The sequence below is a fragment of the Lynx rufus genome, unplaced genomic scaffold (genome assembly GCF_022079265.1).
Source record: "Lynx rufus isolate CCGP_SWC_20201006 ecotype Redwood Valley unplaced genomic scaffold, mLynRuf1.p SCAF_1, whole genome shotgun sequence".
Classification (NCBI taxonomy): domain Eukaryota; kingdom Metazoa; phylum Chordata; class Mammalia; order Carnivora; family Felidae; genus Lynx; species Lynx rufus.
The window spans coordinates 63,723,771-63,747,522 of record NW_025814823.1 but is presented as its reverse complement, the minus strand read 5'-3'; positions in this window follow the sequence as shown (position 1 = coordinate 63,747,522).

Here is a 23,752-nt window from a genome sequence, read left to right as displayed (position 1 = left end):
CAAGAGAAAGAGAAAGATGTTCCAGGAAATGGGAACAAAATGAAAGAAGATAGAAAAATAGTAATTTGATTTTCCTGAGAAATAATGAGGACAAGAGGTTAAAAGAAACACACACACACACACACACACACACACACACACACACACTTTTGTTTTTATCTTCCGAAGTACCTGATTTAAAGCCATTGTCCTCTTACTTTAGCCTGTACTACAAAGCTGTAATCATCAAGACAATAAGGTATTGGCACAAAAATGGACACGTAGATCAATGAGACAGAATAGAGAACCCAGAAATGGACCCATAAATCTATGGCCAACTAATTTTCAACAAAGCGGGAAAGAATATCCAATGGAAAAAAGATAGTCTCTTTCTCTTTAGCAAATGGTACTGGGAGAACTGGACAGCAACATGCAGAAGAATGAAACTGGACCACTTTCTTACACCATACACAAAAATAAGTTCAAAATGGATGAAAGACCTAAATGTGAGGCAGGAAACCATCAAAATCGTAGAGGAGAACACAGGCAACAACCTCTTTGACCTCAGATGCAGCAACTTCTTACTTGCCATGTCTCCAAAGGCAAGGGAGATAAAAGCAAAAATGGACTATTGGGACTTCATCAAGATGAAAAGCTTCTGCACAGCAAAGGAAACAATCAACAAAACTAAAAGACAACCAACAGAATGGGAGAAAATATTTGCAAATGACATATCAGATAAAGGGTTAGTATCAAAAACCTATTAAGAGCTAACCAAACGCAACACCCAAAAAACAATTAATCCAGTTAAGAAATGGGCAGAAGACATAAATAGACACTTTTCCAAAGAAGACATCCAGATAGCTAACAGACACATGAAAAGATGCTCAACATTACTCATCATTAGGGAAATACAAATCAAAACCACATTGAGATACGACCTCACACTGGTCAGAGTGGTTAAAAGTAACAACTCAGGCAACAACAGATGTTGGTGAGGATGTGGAGGAAAGGGAACCCTCTTGCATTCCCTGGGTGCAAACTGGTACAGCCACTCTGGAAAACAGCGTGGAGTTTCCTCAAAAAATTAAAAATGGAACTACCCTACAATCCAGCAATAGCACTACTAGGAATTTATCCAAAGGGTACAGGAGTGCTGATTCATAGGGGCATATGTACCCCAATGTTTAGAGCAGCACTATCAACAATAGCCAAATTATGGAAAGAGCCCAAATGTCCACCAACTGATAAATGGATAAAGAAAATGTGGTTTATATATACAACGGAATACTACTTGGCTATGAAAAAGAATGAAATCTTGCCATTTGTGACAACGTGGATAGAACTGGAGGGTATTATGCTAAGTGAAATAAGTCAGTCAGAGAAAGATAGATATCATATGTTTTCACTTATATGTAGAATTTGAGAAACTTAACAAAAGACCATAGGGGAAGGGAAGGAAAAATAAGTTACAAACAGAGAGGGAGGGAAACCATAAGAGACTCTTAAATACAGAGAAAAAACTGAAGGTTGATGGGGGTGAGGGGTTGGGGGGGTTAGGGAAAATGGGTGAGGGTCTTTGAGGAGGGTACTTGTTGGGATGAGCACTGGGTGTTACACGTAAGTGATGAACCATGGGAATCTACTCCTGAAGCCAAGAATACACTGTTTACACTGGAGGCTAGCTAACTTGACAATAAATTATAAAAACAAAAAAATAAAATAAAACAAAACAAAAAACACTGTCCTCTTAAGACCAGTTATTAGATAATGTTATCAAAATGGTTTGCCGAATTCAGTCAAGTCACTTTGTATGTATGTACTTAACCATGATCAAAACAAGTTCCAATACCAATATTTATTTGGATAAATTTAAATTTAATTAATGTTAGTTGTGGTTATTTTTTCCTTCAACTTAAGATAGGATAAAACCAGGCAGCTCCCGGTTTATGTTCAAGGTGTTCACAGATCCCCAAAAAAGAATTACCAATTTGGCATCATTATCTTCAAGATTATGGTTTTGCCAAAGAAAACTCAATTAGAAGAAACTTCCTGCTACTCCAAGCAGAGATAAGCACGTGAGTAGTTGGAATTCATCTAGCTTTGTGGGTGAGTGAAGAAGAGCCAAACATCACTGGGATGCAAGATCACAGCGTTCTACACTGGCATGTTTAAGATCAGTCGACAACTGAAATGGGGCCTTGAATTGCTACCTTTCGAGAGATTTTGTCATAACAAGGAAGGTAGTATATAATTGTTGATTTTCCAAAAGACAAGTCTTCATATACTTAAATGAACCTTATGTAGAAGTTTCACTATTAGGAGGATATAATCAACCCAAATTCCAGCTCCATTTGACAGGGAAGAGTTGACTCATGAATAGGGTCATTCGACAGATATTTTCAGCCACATGAATAAGGTAAATCCTTTGACTGGAGGCCTTGATGTGGCATTGAAGATACTGATGAAAAAAAAAAAACAACAAAAACTTATTGTTAGGTACAAGTTGCCACTCTGGAAAGGGATACTGAAAGCAGTTAACCCTGGAGATAGTCCAGCGCTGAGAAAATTCTTCAGGCTATGGATTAAAATGACAGAGTCCTGAAAACTTCACTATAAACAGAAACTTACAAACACCTATAAGCACTGCAAGCCACACTGAAGGGGTCTTCTGTGTGGTCAGAGGTAGAGAGCAGCAAGGATTGCTTGCCATAGCGGAATGAATCAAAAACCACTCCACTGTGTCAAGTTTGCCTCCCGGCCAAGCAGAGCATCCTTCTCCTTGAATTTACTTTTTACCTTATTTGATAATTTTTTAATTCATATTCAATATTTGAAGAAATGTGAGGAAGATATAGCTCTTTATAAATGTTGCTTTGTCATCTATGTGAAGAAAACCAAATTCCAATATAGAGTTAATTGTGCTAATATGTAACTAATGGAAAGTCCTTGGATTTCATTATATTTCCAAGGATCCAAGACCCATAAAGACTAAGAAGTATTGTTTGATAGGCATACTACAGATGATGAGGCATATATTGGTTCCTCTTCAAATACACTACAGGTGTTGGTCAAAATTGTGTTGAAAGAGACGCCTCAAATTACTTAAGTAAAAACTGAAGTTTAGTCGCTTTAATGAGTGAGGTTTTTTCATGGTAAAGCTGGATCTGGGTTTAAAGTGATATACTGAAGCAGGCTTGTGCTCTCTTTCCACATTGTGGAAGTAAATGGCCACCCACAGATCAGTAATCCCAACAGAAAGCTGCAGCTCTTACCCTGAAGTTATGAAAACAAGAGTCACATGGACTCTTGGGTCAAATGCTGATCCTGCTACCTACCCATCATTCTCACCTGAGATTCTCAGGTGTCCACTTTATGATTACAGATAGGTGGAATGATCTCCAGTTAACTTATGCCCCTAAGGAAATGGAATTCTCTTACCAGTGACAGAGTAGTAAAAGTGGAGATCTATGCATTGTCCACCGAGGAGAAACAAACCCTTTACCCCATAGATGTAACCTGGTTGTGTTGAACAAGCATGACATAAGGATTGTGATCGCGGTGACAATTAAGTTATGTCTCTTACCTTGGCTTCAAGATTTACTCAGTTCTGGTAATATCCCCTTACCTTGAAAGAATATTTGGACAGGTCCATGATTTTTGTGATCACTCACTTGCAAAAAACAAAAGTTGTTCAGTTACTATCAGTAGTAAACAGTTTCAATTTAAAAATTGGACATCCAGTACAAACTCGTAAGCAAAATCTTTAACTTGATTCACCATCGAACGTTCTTTTAGCCCAAGCTTGGATCTGCTCTCTCTAGAGGCATGCCATGGGAAGGGAGGAGGGAGGCAGAGGGAACAAAGTGTGAATCCCTCTGGACTCTGCTCTTGCCCTTCCTCTCTTCAGAGACTCCTTAATACACGATCTCTCTGCTACACCGCCCTTGATCAGGCAGATGACTCCCTAATGATCTTCTATCATTTTGTTCCACACTCATACTATGTATGTTCACCTTCATTCTTTTTCTGCTGAGATTTTCTGGCCCTTATTGGACAATATTCATGACGTCCTACACATGTCCAATCTCTGGCTCATCCGTGTGTATTTGTTATCATAACATAACCCAGCTGCTCCTGATTAACTCACACACACACAAACAACTCTCTCCAATAAAGTGTCCTGACCAATTTCCTCTTTACTACATCCTGACTCCTTTTTATAGACCTTAAGGAACAGGTTTTTAGAGATGGTTACTTTCTAATTCCGTGTATGTAAGCTTCATGTGGGAAGAAAATTTTAACTGCTTTGTTCATTGCTTCATTCCCAGCACCCAGAGTAACAAGTGACGTATGCTAGGCATCACGTGGTGAATAAATCAATATGAAATTGGAGACTGTCATTTAAGTGATCTGATGTTGATCACTGGTGCCTCTGTCAAAATGGAGACAGGAAAGATCCAGTTATAACATCATATTAGACATGCACAAAAAATTCCCACATTTCCTCTGCCTAATATAGTAAATACAATTATCCCACTCACATTGAAAATGCACTTATACTTCCCCAGAGGCAGAGAACACAAAATCAAATCCAGCTACTATGGAAAGTGGCATGTCCAGGATCTCTTAAGAAGCACACTCTTTTGGGGCGCCTGGGTGGCGCAGTCGGTTAAGCGTCCGACTTCAGCCAGGTCACGATCTCGCGGTCCGTGAGTTCGAGCCCCGCGTCGGGCTCTGGGCTGATGGCTCGGAGCCTGGAGCCTGTTTCCGATTCTGTGTCTCCCTCTCTCTCTGCCCCTACCCCGTTCATGCTCTGTCTCTCTCTGTCCCAAAAAAAATAAATAAACGTTGAAAAAAAAAAAATTAAAAAAAAAAAAAAAAAAAAGAAGCACACTCTTTTTAGTCCAATGTGATTTGTCATGTTTGGCAATATTTGACTCAAGTGTAGGTTTAATCACCCTATGTTCTGGTTATCTATTGTTGAGTTACCAAACCACTCCAAAACTTTGTGGTTGAAAACAATGACATTTTGTTCATAAGTCCATAATTCTGGAAGGGTCTGGTGGGGGCATGCCATCTTGGTGCCCTTTGGAGTCAGCTGAAAAGGCTTGAAGGATGATGGCTGGCATCATCTGGAGACTCAGTCACCCTTAACTGAGATGGTGGCAGGGATACAGACACATAGATTCTTCTTAAGGGCACTTAGCTGCCCCAAGTAAATGGTGATTTGGTTCCAATGGTGAGTGTCAGGTGGATGAGGTGGAAGTTGTATGCTTTTTATGTGCAGCCTCAAAAGTCGCAGTGTCACTTTTTCCATGGTCACAGGATTTCCTAGATTCAAAGAGAGAAAATACAGACTCCTGACACATCTCAATGAACATGTGTCAACATCACACTGTATCAAAAGCTTGAAGGATGGGCTATATATCATCGTGATCGCCTTTGGAAAACACACTCTTCCATACCCCAAATCTTAATCACAACAATGAAGACAGGCAGAATTCCCACATTTGGAAAAAGAGCAAAAGTAAAGCAACAAATAGTGGTCCCGTGCCTGACACCAGGCCTCGTGGCCAGGAAGACAAGGCCTTCTCTCCTGATGATTGTTCCTCAGGCTGCCAGTCTGGCGGCCACCAGTTGTGTGCCCACCACAGTCTTAACCTGAAAGGGTTTAGGGAATAAGTCTCTATCTTTGACAGCTCTCTTTTTGTTAGTGGTGTTCTGAAGCTCTGAGAAAACACAAATAAGAGAATTAATCACCACAGTATTTTGAGGATCCAGGCTTCTCTGGAGTTACCTAAAATCTGAGTTGCTGGTCAATTACATGTCTCTTACTTTCACCAGTTAGAATGCTAGTCCAGGGGCCTGCTTGCCCTCAGATACAGCACTGCCTTTGTGCTATTCTCAAACTTCGTGGACTGTTTTCCATATTCCCATGTGATCTGTGTTTTGCTAGAAAGAAGAAACCAGGAATTTCTCCCGGTGCCTTGAGTGGCATCTCTGGCTGCATTTTTCATCATTCCGTCCTCTGGGTTTCAAGAACACTTCATCCTTCCTTTGCTCTCTGGATTCAGGGAGATGGAATGCCCTACTTTTTGCTCATCTCTGGGTTGACATATCATCTATTTGACTCCTCTCAGTGATTCCATCATCTAACTAACACCACTATTCAATGTTCTTTGTTTCAAATTCTTAAAAGTACTTAGTATTATTTAAGCTACTGTTACTCTATTTTAGGCATAGCAACTGAATCTATAATTTGCAAATTAAAATAAGTCTGTAGAGTGTTCTTTAAGTTGTGACTTAACTCATTTTAAAGTTTATTAAAATAAACTGATTAAATTAGCTTATTCACTTTCAGAGAAAGGAAGTATTTATTGAACATTTATTACAGATGATAGCTTTTATAAAGCATTCAATTCCCACAATTCAAAAAAATTGGAGGATCACCCTGCTTTTATAGTGAAAAAACTGAAAGATAAGTTAATTAAGTAGCTTACCCAGTGTCTGATTCTTTATTATTCTTCCCACTATACCATAGTTCACATTGCCTATTTTATTTTTTATCATTGGTCTTAATCATGCTTTGAAAATTGCCATTGGGTGGCTCAGTTGGTTGGGGGTCCGACTTTGGCTCAGGTCATGATCTCACGGTCTGGTCCATGGGTTTGAGCCCTGCGTTGGGCTCTGTGCTGGCAGCTTGGGGCCTGGAGCCTGCTTCGGATTCTCTCTCTCTCTCTCTCTCTCTCTCTCTCTGTCTCTCTCTCTCCTTCCCCCATTCATACTCCTTATTTCTCTCTCAAAAATAAACATTAAAAAAATTAAAAAAAAAGAAAATTGCCATTTGTTATTTAATAATAAATTTTAATGTTTTAGTAAGTACCTCCAAATCAGAGCTATTTGTATTCTTCATAAGTACCTTTTCATCTATACTTTGATAAATCAAAGCTTTTGGTTGAGAATTACTGTAGGAATCCAATTAATAAACAAACATGGAGGGAGAATTAAGGCATTTCAGGATGAATGGACAAAACCAAATCACCAATAATTACTTGAAATTTTCACTATTTGCATACTAATCTCATAGAGCCTAAAAAATACATTTAATTTGTAGAAAAAAACATCATGAATAAATTAGTATTAGTATTGAAATAAACAGGTTAATTGCTTACACAGTAGGTCTGACATTAGTTAGAAAGAAATCATATTGAATTAATACAATGTTCTCATTAATATAAACTATATTATCAGTTACTATAGTGTCACAAAAGGGGTCCCCCATAAAGTGATGGTTTAGTTGAAGCTACATTTGCATTGAAAATGATGAACAGCGTCTAAGCTTATTTGGTGTCACCTTGAAACATGTTTGAAAGCCCAGGAATACATATCTTTCATGTATATTTTATTTCATGTAGACTAATTTAGTGACAACTTTAGTTTTTCTGAGTTTCTTTGGGGAGAGAAAGAAAGAAAAAGTCTTGAGTGTGAGGATATAAGCCAAAGAAATGTGTCAAGCTGAAATTGACAAAAGCTTCTGTGGCAGGCAGGATTCTAAGATGTTCCCCAGTATTCTACCTCTGGTGTACACACCCTGCATAATCCCCAAGTCTGCAAATTTAATGTGTTTTACTCCTGTGATTAGGTTATGACATATGACACCATTTACCTTGAGATGGGGAGGATCATCCTGGAAAGCTTGACCCAATCTTATGAGCCCTTTAAAAATAGAGAATTTTCTATGGTTGCTAGCAGAAGAGGAAGTGGAGATTGGAAGGGCAGTTCTCCATTGCTAACATGGGGAGGACATCATGCTTAGAAATGGGAACAGCCTCTAGGACTTTAGAGCTGAGTCCCATCGGACAGCCAGCAAGGAAACAAGGATGTTAGTCCTACTACAGCAGTGATGAATTCTGTCAATAACAAGAATGAGCCAGGAAAAGGACCTTAACTCCACATGAGGACATGGCCAGCTGACACCCAAATTTTAGCCTGAGCAGAAGAACCCCACCACGCTGTGCCTGGACTTCTGACCTATAGGAGCATGAGCTAATAAACAGATGTTGTTATAAACTGCTAAATTTGTGGTGATCTGTTACACAGCAATAGAAAAGGAATACATCTCCAAAGGTGGTGTGAACAGATCCTTTTCAGCACACTGGGAAAGCATGGGGTGAATGGAACACGGAGGGACTTCTGCACATACACTTCCTCCATATGGTCATGCTAGGACTCTCCACTCTACTCTGAACAACTGGAGTGGGCTTAGGCACTATGGGGGTTTCATTACTCAGCTTTAGTCCAAAAGCATGTATAGTGTCCTAGTTATCAAGAACATTTTGATCCAAGGCTTGGATGAGGTCGAAGCTTGACTCCAGCAAGGATTTTGGTTCATAACAATACAGACATTAGATGTTAGAAAAATCGTGTCATAAATACTTGGTCTCCAAATGTAAATCCACTGCTCTACAGTAAGATGTATCACAGTCATTGAAAAGGGTGAATTGTATTTTGTAGAATGATATGGCTTTCTTATTGCTTTATTTATTACCCAATAAATAGAATCTGAATTTTTGGGAGTTCTTGCTTGCAAATTGGCAATTTACAGATATGCAAAAACATAATCCCCCAAACCTAAAACATTGCTCAATGTTATGCTGACGATGACTTTCTTACTTCAAAGATAATAGTAAAGCATATTATTCATTTTTTTAGCAAACTGAAACATTCTTGAGAAGTTACACAAAAAATGTTTTTTTAAAATAACATGTTTGTTATTGAACAGAGTAAATTTTAGAGATGCAATTCGTTGCCAGCCCTTGCCTTTTGCCTCTGTCTCTTTAACTATGGTAAATGTGAGGTCACAGCAGCCTGTTTAGATAGTGAAGTTAACCTTATTAATAACAGTATATGCCACAGATTGTTCCAAGTCATACTTCAGTATAAAATGGGTTCTAAGTTTTATCGGTTTGCTCAATACCTAAAAAAAGAGACATAGTTAGCATTACCACTATACTGGGCAGTCAGATCATGAACACACTTTTGCCACAATGTGATTTTAAAGTATAGCAGACTTTGTATTTTACTTAGGCTCCAGATACTAGAAGAATTTTATATAGTGCAATGCTGTATCAATTATTAACCAAAGTGTGGTATGTGGGTCATGTGAGATGACTTTAGATTGCAACCTAAGAATATTTTTTTACTTAAGTAGTTAGAAAATAATATTATGTGTTAAGCATAATATTTACGGCAGGTAAAACCATAATGCTAATTTTAAAAAATAAACATATTTAAGTAGGAATGGAATGGAATAAAATAAAATGATTAGGTAAATATTTTTTAAGTATTATATAGATATGCCAGAAATTGAGAGGGATTGAAAAATGATTAAAATTTGGGAAACACTGCATTGCCTCTAAACTTTTTACCTCTTTTGATTTTTAGTTCTAAAATTAATTGTATTCCTTTACTCTTTCAAAGTATATTTTCAAAGTCATCAAGTTAATGTCAGCAATTAAACTTTTTTGAAGAAATTGAAAGCATTTATTTAATTAAAATTTTTTTAAACGTTTATTCATTTTTTTGAGAGACAGAGAGAGACAGAGCATAGGCAGGGGAGAGGCAGAGAGAGAGACACACACACAGAATTCGAAGCAGGCTCCAGGCTCTGAGCTGTCAGCACAGTGCCAGATGTGGGGCTTGAACTCACTGACCATGAGATCATGACCTGAGCTGAAGTTGGATGCTTAATCGACTGAATCACCCAGGTGCCCCAAAAGCATTTATTTTTAATTACTTGAATATTTTACTAAATGATTCAAAAACTACATTCTCCTACACAAAGGTTCTAGATCCAAACTTCTCTGAGTGTTATGATGTATTTAAAATCCAATCAGAATAATCTATTATTTATTTATGAAGTAAATAAATTGCATAATTATTTATTTATGTATGCATGAAACTCTGCTTCATATAAGAGTTTAATTTAGGGGGGCACCTGGGTGGCTCAATCGGTTAAGCATGAAATTCTTGATTTCAGCTCAGGTCATGATCTCACAGCTCATGAAATCGAGCCCTGTGTTGGCCTCAGTGCCAACAGTGTGGAGCCTGGTAGGGATTCTCTCTCTCCCTCTCTCTCTGCCCCTCCCTCGCTCATTCTCTCTCTCCCTCTCTCTCTAAATAAACATTTTAAAAAGCATTTAATTTTTGAAATGAGTATATTTTGATTTAGTTAATATAAGTGACCATCAACAATCATCACTTACTTATATTGCTTATATTGTATGTTTTAAAGGTTTTGTATATATTTATATATACTTATATATTTTAAAAACATATTTTAGTATATCTATACACTAAAGGATTTTCATGTGTGTATGTATTTAGTTGTTATAGGTTACACAGTAACTGAAATATCTACACTTTGATCAGTATTTGATCAGTGTTTTGATAATAGAAAATACTGATATGTTTTAATCATCACTTGTGTTTAGTATAAAACAGAACTAAGTCACTTAGTGCTTTTGGTGATGAGCAAAACTACTATTTGGTTATGAGATATTTTGCACACCTACAAAATAAATTAGAATTCTCCCATTCCATGCTTAGGGCCCTCCATATTTTCTGAATCCTCCCAAGATTATCAGCAATGAAAATGCATAATGTTTCATATTGTGGTCTGCCTCATTTGGTGTTAGTTACTACAGTTATTGCCTCTGTCTATATCTCACTGTGTGATTGACACCAAAAGCAATCTTGGGCTGGAGAAACAGATTCTTCTTATTTAGGTGCACCCTGGAAGGCGTTATAATTACATACTCAAGGGAACTTATGCTGAACACAATTTTACATTTACATTATGGACTCTGCCTGCAGGCAGTGACAGTAAAGAATAATGAGATGAAGCCAAAGATTTCTGCAAACTCTTCTCTCTGCAAAAAAATGGGGGGAGGGTAGACTCAAGGGAAAGAAATACTGTAAAATTTCCATGTCAGATAGAAGAAAAATAACATTTAATTTGAAAGGAATGTGAGAAAGAAGATTGTGTTAGGGAACAGGCTAAGCTGATGTAACAAAGAGACCGAGAATACATTAGCTCACAAAAACAAAACAAGAAAGATAATTTTAGCTTTCTCTCAAGTATTAGTCCAGAGGCAAGCAGGCGATGCAAGGCAAGCAGAGGACTCCCCTGGACCACCTATTCAAAACTGGCTCACCAGACTGAGTCTTCAGTCAAGACCAAGGGATAAAAGAGAGAGGAGCACACACCTAATTATGTCAAGAGCAAGACTGGGAAGTCACATGTATTTCTTCCCTTTGCATCCCATTGTCAAGAACCCAACCTTACTTATCTACAAAGGAGATCGGAAAAATACAGTCTCTGGCTGGGCAAATACTCATCAAAAACTCGAGGAGTTTTACTATTAAAAGGAAAAATGGAGAAAGAATATTGGAAAACAGAAGTCTTGCCTTTGGCCTCCAGTGCCCAAGTGTCCACATGCACCAATCTTCCCAAACAGAAAGCACAGGCCCTCCCCAGGGAATTCAGCTCAAAGTTCATCTAGTTATTGTTCCCATTTCAAAATCTCGGATCTCCTAGTGGTGTTCATTTCTGTCCATCTGATTTGGAGACGGACCTTCAAGGACTAACAATTTACTATCTTAGAGACAAGTTACTCGCACTCCCATACATCTCAATTCAAAATGATGAAGATGAAGAGCTGCAATAAAAATTACCATTCTAAAAGCAAAGAATGGCAACACTGCAATCACTATGATGTATTCTATCTGGCAGGAATTGAAAAGATTTCCTTACTAGACAATAAAGTAAATTCCTTGGTTAGGCTCTGGTTCTGACTTCTGAAATGAACTCATTTGTCCACTTGCTCCCCATGGTCCCTGGCCTCACCCCTGAAAGATTCATTCTTCTCATTATCTACTGTGGTGTCTGCTCATGTAAGCCTGGGCCCAATCAGGAGAGAGAAAACATGCAGTAATTTGAACAAGAAGTGTTTAATATCAAGAATCACTGAGGCTCCTGGCTGGCTCAGTTGGTAGAACATTCAACACTTGATCTCAGGGGCCTGAGTTCGAGCCCCATGTTGGTGTAGAGTTTACTTGAAACATGAACAAATAAAATCTTTAAAAAATATATCAAGAATCACTAACTAAACAGGGGTTTGGAAGAATGAGGATTTGGCTGGTTAGGAGCAAGAACTCCAGAGAATATAGGAATAGGCTTAGATAAGGGCCTCAAGGAAGAAGCCCCCCAAGGACTGAGATCCAGACCTTGTTAAAATTGTCAGCACGGCTCACTGAATGGTAGAGAAGTCACTGTGGGATTGACTCAGTGGAATTTGCCAGAAATCCACCCCCTGGTGTGCTAGGGATAGCTATTCATGGGGCTAGGTCTTGTCCTAGGTATTCCACTGTGAAATTGCTCAATGGAACTGTTGTTTCTGGGAACTGCAGACAGTTATAAGTTGGAGGAGATGGGCAATGGAGAAGAGCCTGCCAAGTGAGCACCAGGATGAGAAAAGAACACCTCTTTCTCCTGCAGTCTGTTCTCAGCACCTTCTATCGACAAAGCTTAGTACTACACCAGTTATCAGGGAAAAATACTTAAAAAGGTGAGCTCCATTTTTGTAGAACAGTCAATGATGGGTAAATCTGGAGGTGAAGGACATTAAGTTGATCATTGGACATATCTGAAGTGAGTTGTTGGGGATATTCCCCTCTGGAATGTTACAAAAACTAGCCTTGGTAACTTTGGGCTTCTTAGTGCAGGCGACAAGTTTGCGAGGGGGGGAGGCAGATAAAGGAGTTACTGTAATGGTGAATGTAATTCATCCTGATCACCATGAGCTAGAGTTGCTAGTACAAAATGAGGTGAGTGAAGAGTATATATTGAGCCCAGGGAATTCACTAGGGTGTCTCTTTGTGCCTCTATGCCTGTTGATCATGATGAATGGTAATTACAGCAACTGCAACCCAAATATGATATGGCAAGTAAGGGGTCAAAGTCTTTAGGGGTGAAGGCCTGGATAATCACACCAAGCAAGTGACCAACATCAGCTGAGATGCAAGCTGAGAGACAAGGAGATCAAGAAATCCAGAAAACGTGGTGGAAGAAGGAAATGATGAATATCAAAACAGAGGCAGGACTAGCTGCAGTAATAGGACCACATTTATTTCAGTAATGCTGTCATGTTAAGTGTGCTGAGATCATGACCAGGCATCATTTTACAGGAACTCTATAATGGATTGCAATTAATGCAGGACACCAGCAGATCTGAGCGGGGCAAAGGGTGTGTGTGCTATTGGACATCTCGTGTGCACCATTTTAATCTCCTTGAAGACACCTCATGCTCCAGCTTCCAGTATGAAGTTGCTACAGCACTGCCTGTGTTCTCCTCTAGGATTTTGGTTTCCTGTCTCACATTTGGGTCTTTCATCCATTTTGAATTTATTTTTATGTACGGTGTAAGAGAGTGGTCCAGTTTTCCCAACAGCATTTGTTGAAGAGCCGGTCTTTTTTCCATTGGACATTCTTCCCTGCTTTGTCAAAAATTAGCTGACCATATAGTTGTGGGTCCATTGCTGGGTTTTCTATTCTGTTCCATTGATCTTTGTGTCTGTTTTTGTACCCATATATATCTGCTACCCAGAAGAGTGGGGTGGTAACACCCAGAAGCAATTTCAGCAGGAAATGAAAACCAGTAAGAAAAACGAGTCCTCCTTTTCCCTCCCAAGGCAGACAGTTTTGGAATGCATTTTGTGAGGGTATTCTGAGGGTTTCATGGGATGGAACACCTGGCAATTTTAGTAGTGACCAACTTAACTCTTTTCCTGTTTTCACTCCCCTCTCCCTCATCCCCGCTCTGGGAGTCACTTCTAACATAAACTACTTGCCTGTCAGCCTTTGTTTCAGCGCAGCCCCATTTAATGTCGAAGGCTCCACTCCAAAAGGATGTCTAGAAATCCAAGCTCCTTCACTCTGTTGCTTTCAACCCTAGAGTTCCATTCTACTTCTCTGCATAGCCAAAGTTGACTCACCAGCACCAGGTCCGTATTTCCTCTCAAGGATGGGAAAAGAGATAGAGGAAGATAAGCACATTGCTTTAAAGGAAGTGACCTGGAAGCTGCACCTATCACCTGTGTTTACTTATCATTAGCAAGAACTTACTCACTTAGCCACTCCTACTGCAAAGGAGCCAATAGTCTCTAGCTGGGTCCATTGGTGGGCTTTCTATTCTGTTCCATTGATCTATGTGTCTGTTGTGTGTCAGTACCTGTATATATGCACTACCCAGAAGAGTGGGGTGGTTAACTCCTGGGAGCCACAGCCAGGTAAAACTTTGCTGATCCTCTTTCTAGATGTGGGGGGTGAGACAACATTTGGAGGTGGAATGAACAGCCTGCCACAAAAATAGAAAATGTAGTGATGTATGTTAAGAATCTTCTGAAAATATTCCCTTCACCACCAAGTAGAAATCTCTGGGATTATTGTGGCATAGAAATAAGCACCAATACTGCCCTTGCCTGGGACTAGTTCTGCCATTTCTCCCAACCAGCACACACTATATTTATTTGCCACTTGTTTTTCATTTTCCCTAAATTATCAACATCCACCTTTTGCCTGTTCACTTCTTTGAGAACTTTGTGATGTCTTTTGTTATGACTTTTTTTTTAATTAAAAAAAATTCCTTTAACGTTTATTTTTGAACGAGAGACAGTGCATGAGTGGGGGAAGGGCAGAGAGCAAGGAAGACACAGAATCTGAAGCAGGCTCCGAGGCTCTGAGCTGTCAGCACAGAGCCCAACACAGGGCTCGAACCCATGAACTGCAAGACCATGGAGCTGAAGTCGGACGCTCAACCGACTGAGCTACCCAGGCAACCCTATGATTGCTTTTTATATTAAGAACAGTACTTCTATTTCTCTTTTGTTATTATTTATTTCCTTTTTTTATTTCAGACATTTTCTTTAGTGTAGGTTTGTATTTTACCTATTTTTGAGTTCTTGTATATAATGGCTGTCGGAGGCCTATTTATTTTGCTCCACTGATTTGTCTTGATTACTGCCAGTGTGTCTCACTTTATTAGTCTAACTTCATAAAACATTCAGTGCCTCCTATGTTTCCTGTGTTGTTCACCTTTTTCCCATCTTCACACCTGTTTGTTCTTCCAGATGGATACTGGAATTATTTTTGCCAGATCCAAAAGTAAATTCCACTGAGTTTTTATTGGAGCAGTGTTAGCTCAATAATGTAGTATGGGAAGACTGACATATTGCTGTTTTTCTCATATAGAAACCTGGCTCGCATTGTTTATACAACTTTTCTTTTATGAATCTCAGTGAAGTTTAAATTTTCTACCTTTCACTCTCCATATTTAAAGTTCTTTTCTAAATGTTTTCTGTTTGTACTGTTTTTTAGCCTTTAAAATTGCTTTGTAGCATAAATATGCTAGTATCTAGGAAAACCATTGGTTTTTATATCTTACTTTTGTGTTAAATAACCTCATTGAAATCTCTCATTAGTCCAATTTTTCTTTTTTTTAGTTCTAGTAATTTTTCCACTGATTTTCTTTGGGTTTCCCAGGAAGACAATCATTTTGAAGGCTGATAATGATAATTTTGCCTCCACTTGTCCAATAGTTAGGCCAATTACTTCTGTGTTCTATTTTTTTCATTGAGTTCATTAAACACTACCAAAGCAGAGCTAAGTCACAGTGGTGACAGCAACCATTTTAATATACTATTACATTTGTTATGTTATTTGCATTATATTTATGTAGTTAACTTGCATCTGTCATAAGTGAGATTACCGTCTATTAGATTTAGTATTTTTCTCAGATGTTAGTGCTAACTTGAAGAAATGCATTAGGAAGACTTTTACCTTTCCTCTGTTGTTTCAGAGTTTATAATAGCATTGGAATTGGCTCAGCCTCAGAAATTTAAAATAACTCAATACCCCAAATTCTCTAGGCTCAAAGTCTTTGAGGGGTGTAGTTCAGTTATGTTTTAAAATATTTCTTGGTTATTGATCCATTAACAATTTATGTGCTTTTGGTATCGTTTTTGGTAGTATTTTTTTTTTTTTGGAAAATCATTGATTGTACCAGGGTTATCAATTTTTAGCATAAAATCCACATGTAATTTTTATTTTTTTCTCTTAAACTAGGGGCTTAAAATCCAAACCAAAAAAATAAAAGTGCAGGAAAATAAAAAATCACTGAAAAAAATCTCACCACTTGGATAACATTGTGATGGACATTTCCCATGTATTTCTCAGTCTTTCCAGTGAGAGTCCTTTATACTACTCTTTGCATAATTTTCATAGAAATTATACTTATCTTTTTTTGTGATTATAATAAAAATGTGGTCATTCTACAAAATTTGGGGAAGGTATAAACTCAGATATTAAAATTGCCCTAGATTTGTCTGTTTGGCAGTAGGTAATGTTAATACTTTGCTGCTATTCCCTTACATCCTGTTAGCATAATTATCATAATGATACACTGGTCTGAAAGGCAGTGCAGCAGTTAAGGGAACTGGCTCTAGAACTAGACTGTTTCGATTAAAATTCTGGCTCCTCCATTTATCAGCTTTGTGAATGGGGTCAACTGCATAGCTTCCCTGCCTCAGTTCCTTCATCTATGAAATGGGGACAGTAATTACAGCAGTTATCTCATAGTGTTACTGTCAGGATTAAATAGATACCCAGTGCCTGACACTCGAGAATTGTTAGTTGCCACTATCTGTAACTAAACATAAAGACATTCACAAGTCCTCTATGAAGGATGAAGAACTGAATAAATTGTCTAAAGCAAAATTACTCAAGCCACTCAACATAAATCTTAAGGTTATTAAGAAATAATGTCTCAAGGTTCTGCACAAGGCAATGCAGCACATCATCCTGCCCTATGCAGTTCTGCAGCATAACAGCCTGGCTTGTTCGTTACTACATCGTTTCAGCAAAGAGACTAAATAAATGAGTAGGGATGGAGTGGCTATAACTCCCCTTCCTTGCTGTGGAGGTCAAAGTTCAGAGAATAAGGAGGCATAGCAGGTCCTTTTGCTTTTTTCAGCAGTGTCCACTTTATCCCACCAGTTCTGTACTGTGGGCTCACAGGTTAGTGTCTGTGGTGGTCGCAACTCCCACCTCACTTCCGTAACTACCACCTACTTTTTTCTAGTCTACTTGCTCTCTTACACAATTCTAGACCAAACTTTTCCAATAATGCTTTCTTAATATCTTCAGCCTCTAATCCCATGGACACATGTAGCAATAATGAATTTCAGCCACAAATTCCAGGATAGGGAGGGGCTTTTTCCACATTGAGTTTTGGATATTAGACCATATTTGCCACTGTTGGGCTGTCTCTTATTCATGACTGAAGGCCTTTTCAAGCACGACACTCTCAGGCAAGCAGGATCCTTCTGACACTTCCAGGCCTCCTTACATGCACAGGAATCATTCTGCTGCTCTCTCATGCCACAGTTAGTCATGAGAAATCTGGTGAGAATTCTCAGGCCTGTCACCTGAGTGAGGTGGCAAACCTGGCTGTCACATTCCCAGTGTGTCTGGACTTTCTGTTTACCTCCTACCTCGGCCCCGCCCCCATGAAACCAGGGGTAAGCCATGGTGTTTCTGCATTCTCTGCTCCCTTCAACCCCAGCTATCCACATTCCAAGGAATCTTTCCTGGTCTTGAAATACAAGAAGCTTTTCTTTGACATCATTATGCAATATATTTTTTTAAATCATTATGCAATCTTTTAAACACAGTTACTTGGGGATGGGTTCATGAGATTAAAAAATACTTAAAAGGCCTTTATTTAACCTCAGATTAAGATGGCAGCAGGACATATTAGACACCATGTTAAGTCCAGGAACTTTGAAGCTGAAATGACTAGGAAATAGGAGATGGTTCAACAAATAGGCAGTTAATTCTGAAGTAAGTTAATGAATCTGATAGAAAATAATCTTGATCTTAGTCATCTGTTTCAAAATATACTATTTTTTAAAATAATACTTTTGCCTCTGAGTTTTCCATATGAATGACAAGCATCCAATTGAAACTAGAAATGTATTTTACGTTGATAGTTCCTCAAATACTTAAAATTTTGTAAGGATGGGTTAATGATTATTAGACAAAACTCTTAACCATGTGTGTATCATTGATGATGCAAAAATGATAGATGAAAAGGGAGGGAAAGAGAAAAAAAAAGGAAAAGAGGGAAAGAGAAAAAAGAAAGGGGAAGAGAGAAAGAGAAAGAAAGGGAGGTAGTAAGAGACAGGGGGAGGGAAGAAAGAGAGGGAGAAAAAAGAATGCAGGACTAGAGCTCCAACAATTCCTGGAACAAAAACTCCTACTAAAGATCTAGGAAGAGTAAAGGTCTGCTGTCATCAAGTATATTTTCTAAAATTCAGCTTTTTCATTTTATCCTGTATGGTCATCTCAGTGATAAAATTTGCCAGGCAATTGCTTAACTCCACTTCAGTTTACCTTTGCAAACAAAGTTACTGGGTCAACATAAAAAATTCAAACAGTTTCAAAAGTGGGACATTTTGAAAGCATTTTGTTTGCTAACACAAATATACCTTATGGTTAACTATTTAGTAGAAATTGATCACCTCGAATTTGGCCCAATTATTCAATGAGTTTAAGACAAAACTGTGTCAGGAGGACATAGCTTATTAAATCATGGTTAAAGTGTAAAAATCAACCAGTGGTCTCAAGCTTTTCTTCAGAGTCTTAGTAGCACATACTGTCTTTAGCATTGTATTTTTAAAAAGTGGACAAAGGTCAAGACTAAGTTATTCTCAGTTACTTAAAATACAATAGTATTTATATAACATGCTTATTTAATTTCTGCAATGTAACCTCACTAAATTCACCATTTTAAGAGGGCAAAACACTTCTATAGTGGTGAGAAGTCTCAGATTCAAAATCAGAAACTTATTCTCTGTCAGTAGCATCAATCATGACCAAATGGTTTCACTGGGCACTAAACTGCACATTCCAGCTTTGGCTGGAGAAATCTGTAAAATACTAGATTCTTCATATCAAACAAGGAGAAACATATCAAGACCAAATCAGTGAAACACTTGATTACTGTATTTATGCATGCTAAACTAGACAGAGTTAATTACCTAAATGCTATAAATACCTATATGCCAAATGCACACACGGTATCAGCCACTGTCCCTGAGCTCAGGGAGCACTTACTTGCTCAGGGTTTTATTTAGTACCAGTTACTTCTTCATTTGACTAATTCTAATTTACACATGTTAAGTTTATCCCAGAATCACTGATGTCTTCTTGAAGACACACCAGTTATCAATATATACTTTCATAAAGACTTGTCAGTTCATTGAGCAGTTTACTGCCCAAGGACTCCAGTGATCTGGGAGAACAGTACTGAAAGTAAAAAAAAAAAAAAAAAAAAGTGGTTCTGATGTCATGGACCCATTTCCTAAATTACAAAGCAGGAAAACTGAGTTAACTTCTGTCTGAAATCTCTTCTGAACCATTTTTATCACATTATGACACATCAGTAAAGCCCTCAGAAGCCACCAGGTCACGACACATCACATATGAAGTCCTGGCCCTTAGCCCTGCCATTTACAGACTGTCTTTTTTCTATCCTCTACGTCAAAGCAAGCACAATCTTGACTCTGGACAAAATTTGGCATCAGATGAAGAACGTTAGGATAGTGTGGAAATCTACTGCCATAAATCAGAAAATACACTAATTGTAAAATTATATTTGGGAGTGATCTTGATTCATTCAACAGATATTTACTGAATGTCTATTTTGCACTCATCTTGGGGAATACAAAATAAGATCTGCTTGTTGTTTTCAAGGAGCACACGTATACTAGCAGGTGTTATCGCCAGGCCAGAAAGCAGTAAGGTAAGGGCCAGGACTTACCTCTGAGCATGACCAAACCATCACCTGCCTCACTTCCTGTGGCTACAAATAACCAAAGCTTACAGGTTTATAAAACTTAACTGTTTGAGTTAAAACACAAACTACTTAAAAGTGTTTTCTGAAAATTTCTGTTAAAATCATCTTGCTTTTGTTTCCTTCTTTCATGTCTTTAGCTTTGTGGGTTGTTTTCTTAAGCATGTTTCCTAGTAATTTCAAAGTTTAGTGTTTTTATTCTGCTGGTTGATGCTTTGAAATAAAAGTAACAATCAAACATTTTCTGTACTCTAATTAAACCAAAGGATAAATTGTTTATTTACCTTCTGTCTCCAGTGGCTGATTTCCTAGTTTTTGCCAATTTTGAGGTTTTACAGCCCAATGCTCTCTTCATATTCTGTCTCTTCACTTCTTACAGTAGTTCTTTACTGTGTACGTGTTTTATTGGCTAATAAATATTTATTTCATGGTTTTATCATCCTGGAAGTCTTTCTTTAAATAATCGGTTAGTAGACTGATGCAGTCCTACAATTTTTTTCCAGAATGGGTTTGTGAGAAATATACTATGAACTCTTTTCATCTGATAGTCTTTGTTTTACTTGGACAAGAGTGACAATGGGGTAGTTATTGTATTTCTGAATAATCATGTTCTCTTTGAACCTCTATAAACTGACATTTAAATACTGCAGAGAAAATTCTTAAGATAGTCTGAGGTCTATTTTTTCTCACCAAAATTTTAAAAGTATTTTCCTTAATTCATTAACTTAAGCTCAGTCTGAATAAAATCCAAAGTAGTTACACAGGCCTGGGACTATTACAATGCCCAAAAGTGACATGGGCGATTCACGGTAGGCAGAGTGGTCCTCCTCAAATAACCCCTCTAATTCCTGGAACCTACCAATAGTATACATGGTAAAGAATTAGGGCTGCTAATCAGTTGGCCTTAGAATAAGATTACTTGGGAATATCTGGGTGGGCCCCATGTCCTCAAATCACAAGGGTCTTTAAAAGTGGAAGAGGGAGGCAGAAGGTCAGATGGAGACTTGATGACAGAGGTCAGTATAATGCAACGTGTGGACTTGGCCCACAACTGCTGGATCTGAGGTGGAAAAGGGTCTAAGAACCAAGGAGAGCTGAGCTCTAGAGGATGGAAAAGGCAATGGATCCTGTCCTACAGCCTCCAGAAACACAGTCCTGCTAACACCTTAATTTTAACTGAGACCCACTTTGAGACCCCTGACCTACATAACTATAATAAATCTGTGTTGTGCTTTAAATGAAACAAGTGGTAGAGATGGAGACCTGAGTAGGGTAATGACTAACATTTAAACTGAGACCTAGAAGCAACTCAATCAGCCAAGCCACATGCAGGTGAAGGACGTCGTAGGCCTGCTAAAGAAGGTCTGCCTCTTGCACACGTGCTCAAGGGGTCATCTTACCTGATAATTCTCTGCCTTTCTTCTCCCACCCCTCCCCTTACTGAAATCCCACTGTTTGGAGGCAGCAAGGATGTACTCACAATTATTTTTCCCTTCTGCTAGGTATCCTGTGTGCTTCTGGGATGGAAAGCTGTCACTCCCGTTCCCAATCGGGTGCAAAAGGATCAAGTCTGAACATGATTTTATCCCTTAGACGACCTAAAGTGGGTCTCACACCAAAATTCGTTCAAACTGAGCAAAGCTTAAAAAACAAAAAATCCATTTTGTGGGTGGGGCAGATTTGGATTTGTTCCAGGCTTCACGTGGACTAGTACCATTAGAACAGGTATTTACCTTGCTGACCAAGGTGGGAAAATTAAAGACAATTTGCCTATATTGCTAATGGGAGAGGCTAGTACTTGAACCAGGAAGTCTCCCTCTTAAATACTACCCTGGGGCTCCTTAAGTAGGTACTTAATTTCTCAACCAGTTAGCCAGTACCACCTGTGACTTTAGAAGTCTTCCAGAGTCTACAGCATATTTCTGGGGCGCACAAACTAAATGAATTTACGGACATGTGTGAGAAAATCGATTGCCATTACCAATTTCTGTATGTTGTTTCCTAAAACTAACCCGAGAAGGTACCTGGTTTTCCTTCAGCAACTCTACCATGACCCTTCTTACACCACAAATATCCCTGAGATAGTGGTTTTACTGATGCTATGTCCCAGGGTGTCAAAAAGACAACTCAGAATTTCATCAAAGCCCAGTAAACCAGCGTAAAGACTTCTTTGTATTCCTGACACTTTCTGCTGGTGGTGAAACTTAAGACTTAGAAAATTAGAACACCATATGGTATTTTGGTAAGCATGGTGACATTTTCTGAATGCTAAATTGATTTTCAAGAGAAGACACTAATTCAAGTTTGGGAAAGGGGCCCAGATCCTGCATTTCTAACAAAATCCCAAGTGAAGCCACTAGTCCCCTCTCAGGAAAAGTGACCCAGCGAGTGAAAAATCAATGTAGTTAAGAGGGGGCGCCTGGGTGGCTCAGTCAGTTTGAGCAGGACTTCAGCTCAGGTCATGATTCCATGGTTCACAAGCTCGAGCCCCACATCAGGCTGTGCAGACAGCTGAGAGCCTAGAGCCTGCTTCAGATTCTGCCTCCCTCTCTCTCCTCCCCTCCCCTCTCAAAAATAAACATAAAAAAATGTAGTTGAGAACTAGTTTCATCTACTATTTGTGCAGACTGGAAACAGTTATCATGTGGCCATATGAAAGGGTTTTTCCAAGCTAAGGGAAGAGCAAGCGCAAAGTCCATGAAGAAAGTCAGCCATCAGGATGCTCAGAGAGTTGAGTAAGGATGAAGGGAGGCAGAGCACTTTAAGGTCTTTGCACAAAGATGATTAATGAATGAGCTGGGGGCTTACGTTCCACATTTTAAAAGTAGCCTCTACAATGTTATCATTAACAGTAAAGAATAGAATTCATTCAGAAATGTTCAGAAAATGGCAGAAACTACATCTTTTCCATGTAAACCTAGAATTTTATAGATCAAAGAACATGAGATGGCACAAATTTGACAATTCTTTGGAGGGCTAGGAAATCATTTGTCAAGAATGATCTGTAGACCAGTGTGAATACAAACTTCAACCCCCAAGGAGATCCAGAAACAACTGCATAGTTGGCTTATCACTGGGGCAGAAAGGGGTTACTATTTACTACATAGAGTTGGAAGGAAAATCCTATGGATTCAGAAGCAAATGTAAGATTGGCACCAGCTAAAAGGCTTATGCCAAGCAAAATAGCCATAAAACCTGTATGAAACACAAAATGTACATTCTCTATTCCTATTCAGTCTCACCTCCATACAAATTCCGAGGTACTGACTGCTTTGATGTGCTGCATTCATATGGCTCATTATGTTCTTACAATATATAGACCAAAACCAACCAGTTTCTCAAAATGCTGGTCTTCCTAGCATCCAGCCCTACTTGCTTTCTAGACTGTTATACACCTGAGTTCATGTTTTTATTTTGAAAACCCACCTGTGGTTAAGAACCTGATCTCAACATGTAACCACTCTAGATTCCAGTAGTGTTCACTGAACATGGCCCTTGCATTGAATCTGTTGAGGAATGTAACTGGACTTTTAAGGTACCTAATAGTTCAAGAAGCATACATCCTCAACCTGAATATTAAGTAATTTTCATCTACTCTTGCCAGTCCCAGCTTCCTGTATGTCTATATTCCCATACAAATAACACCTCAACCAAGTAAAGGAAAATGATTCCTTTAATCAGTGTAACTTAAGAACCTTTTAATGTCTTTAGGTCTTTTAGTCGAAATTCAAGTGAACATTATAGTTTCTGTAACAATTTCATAGAATACATACATCTTATAAACAAGCATGTAAACA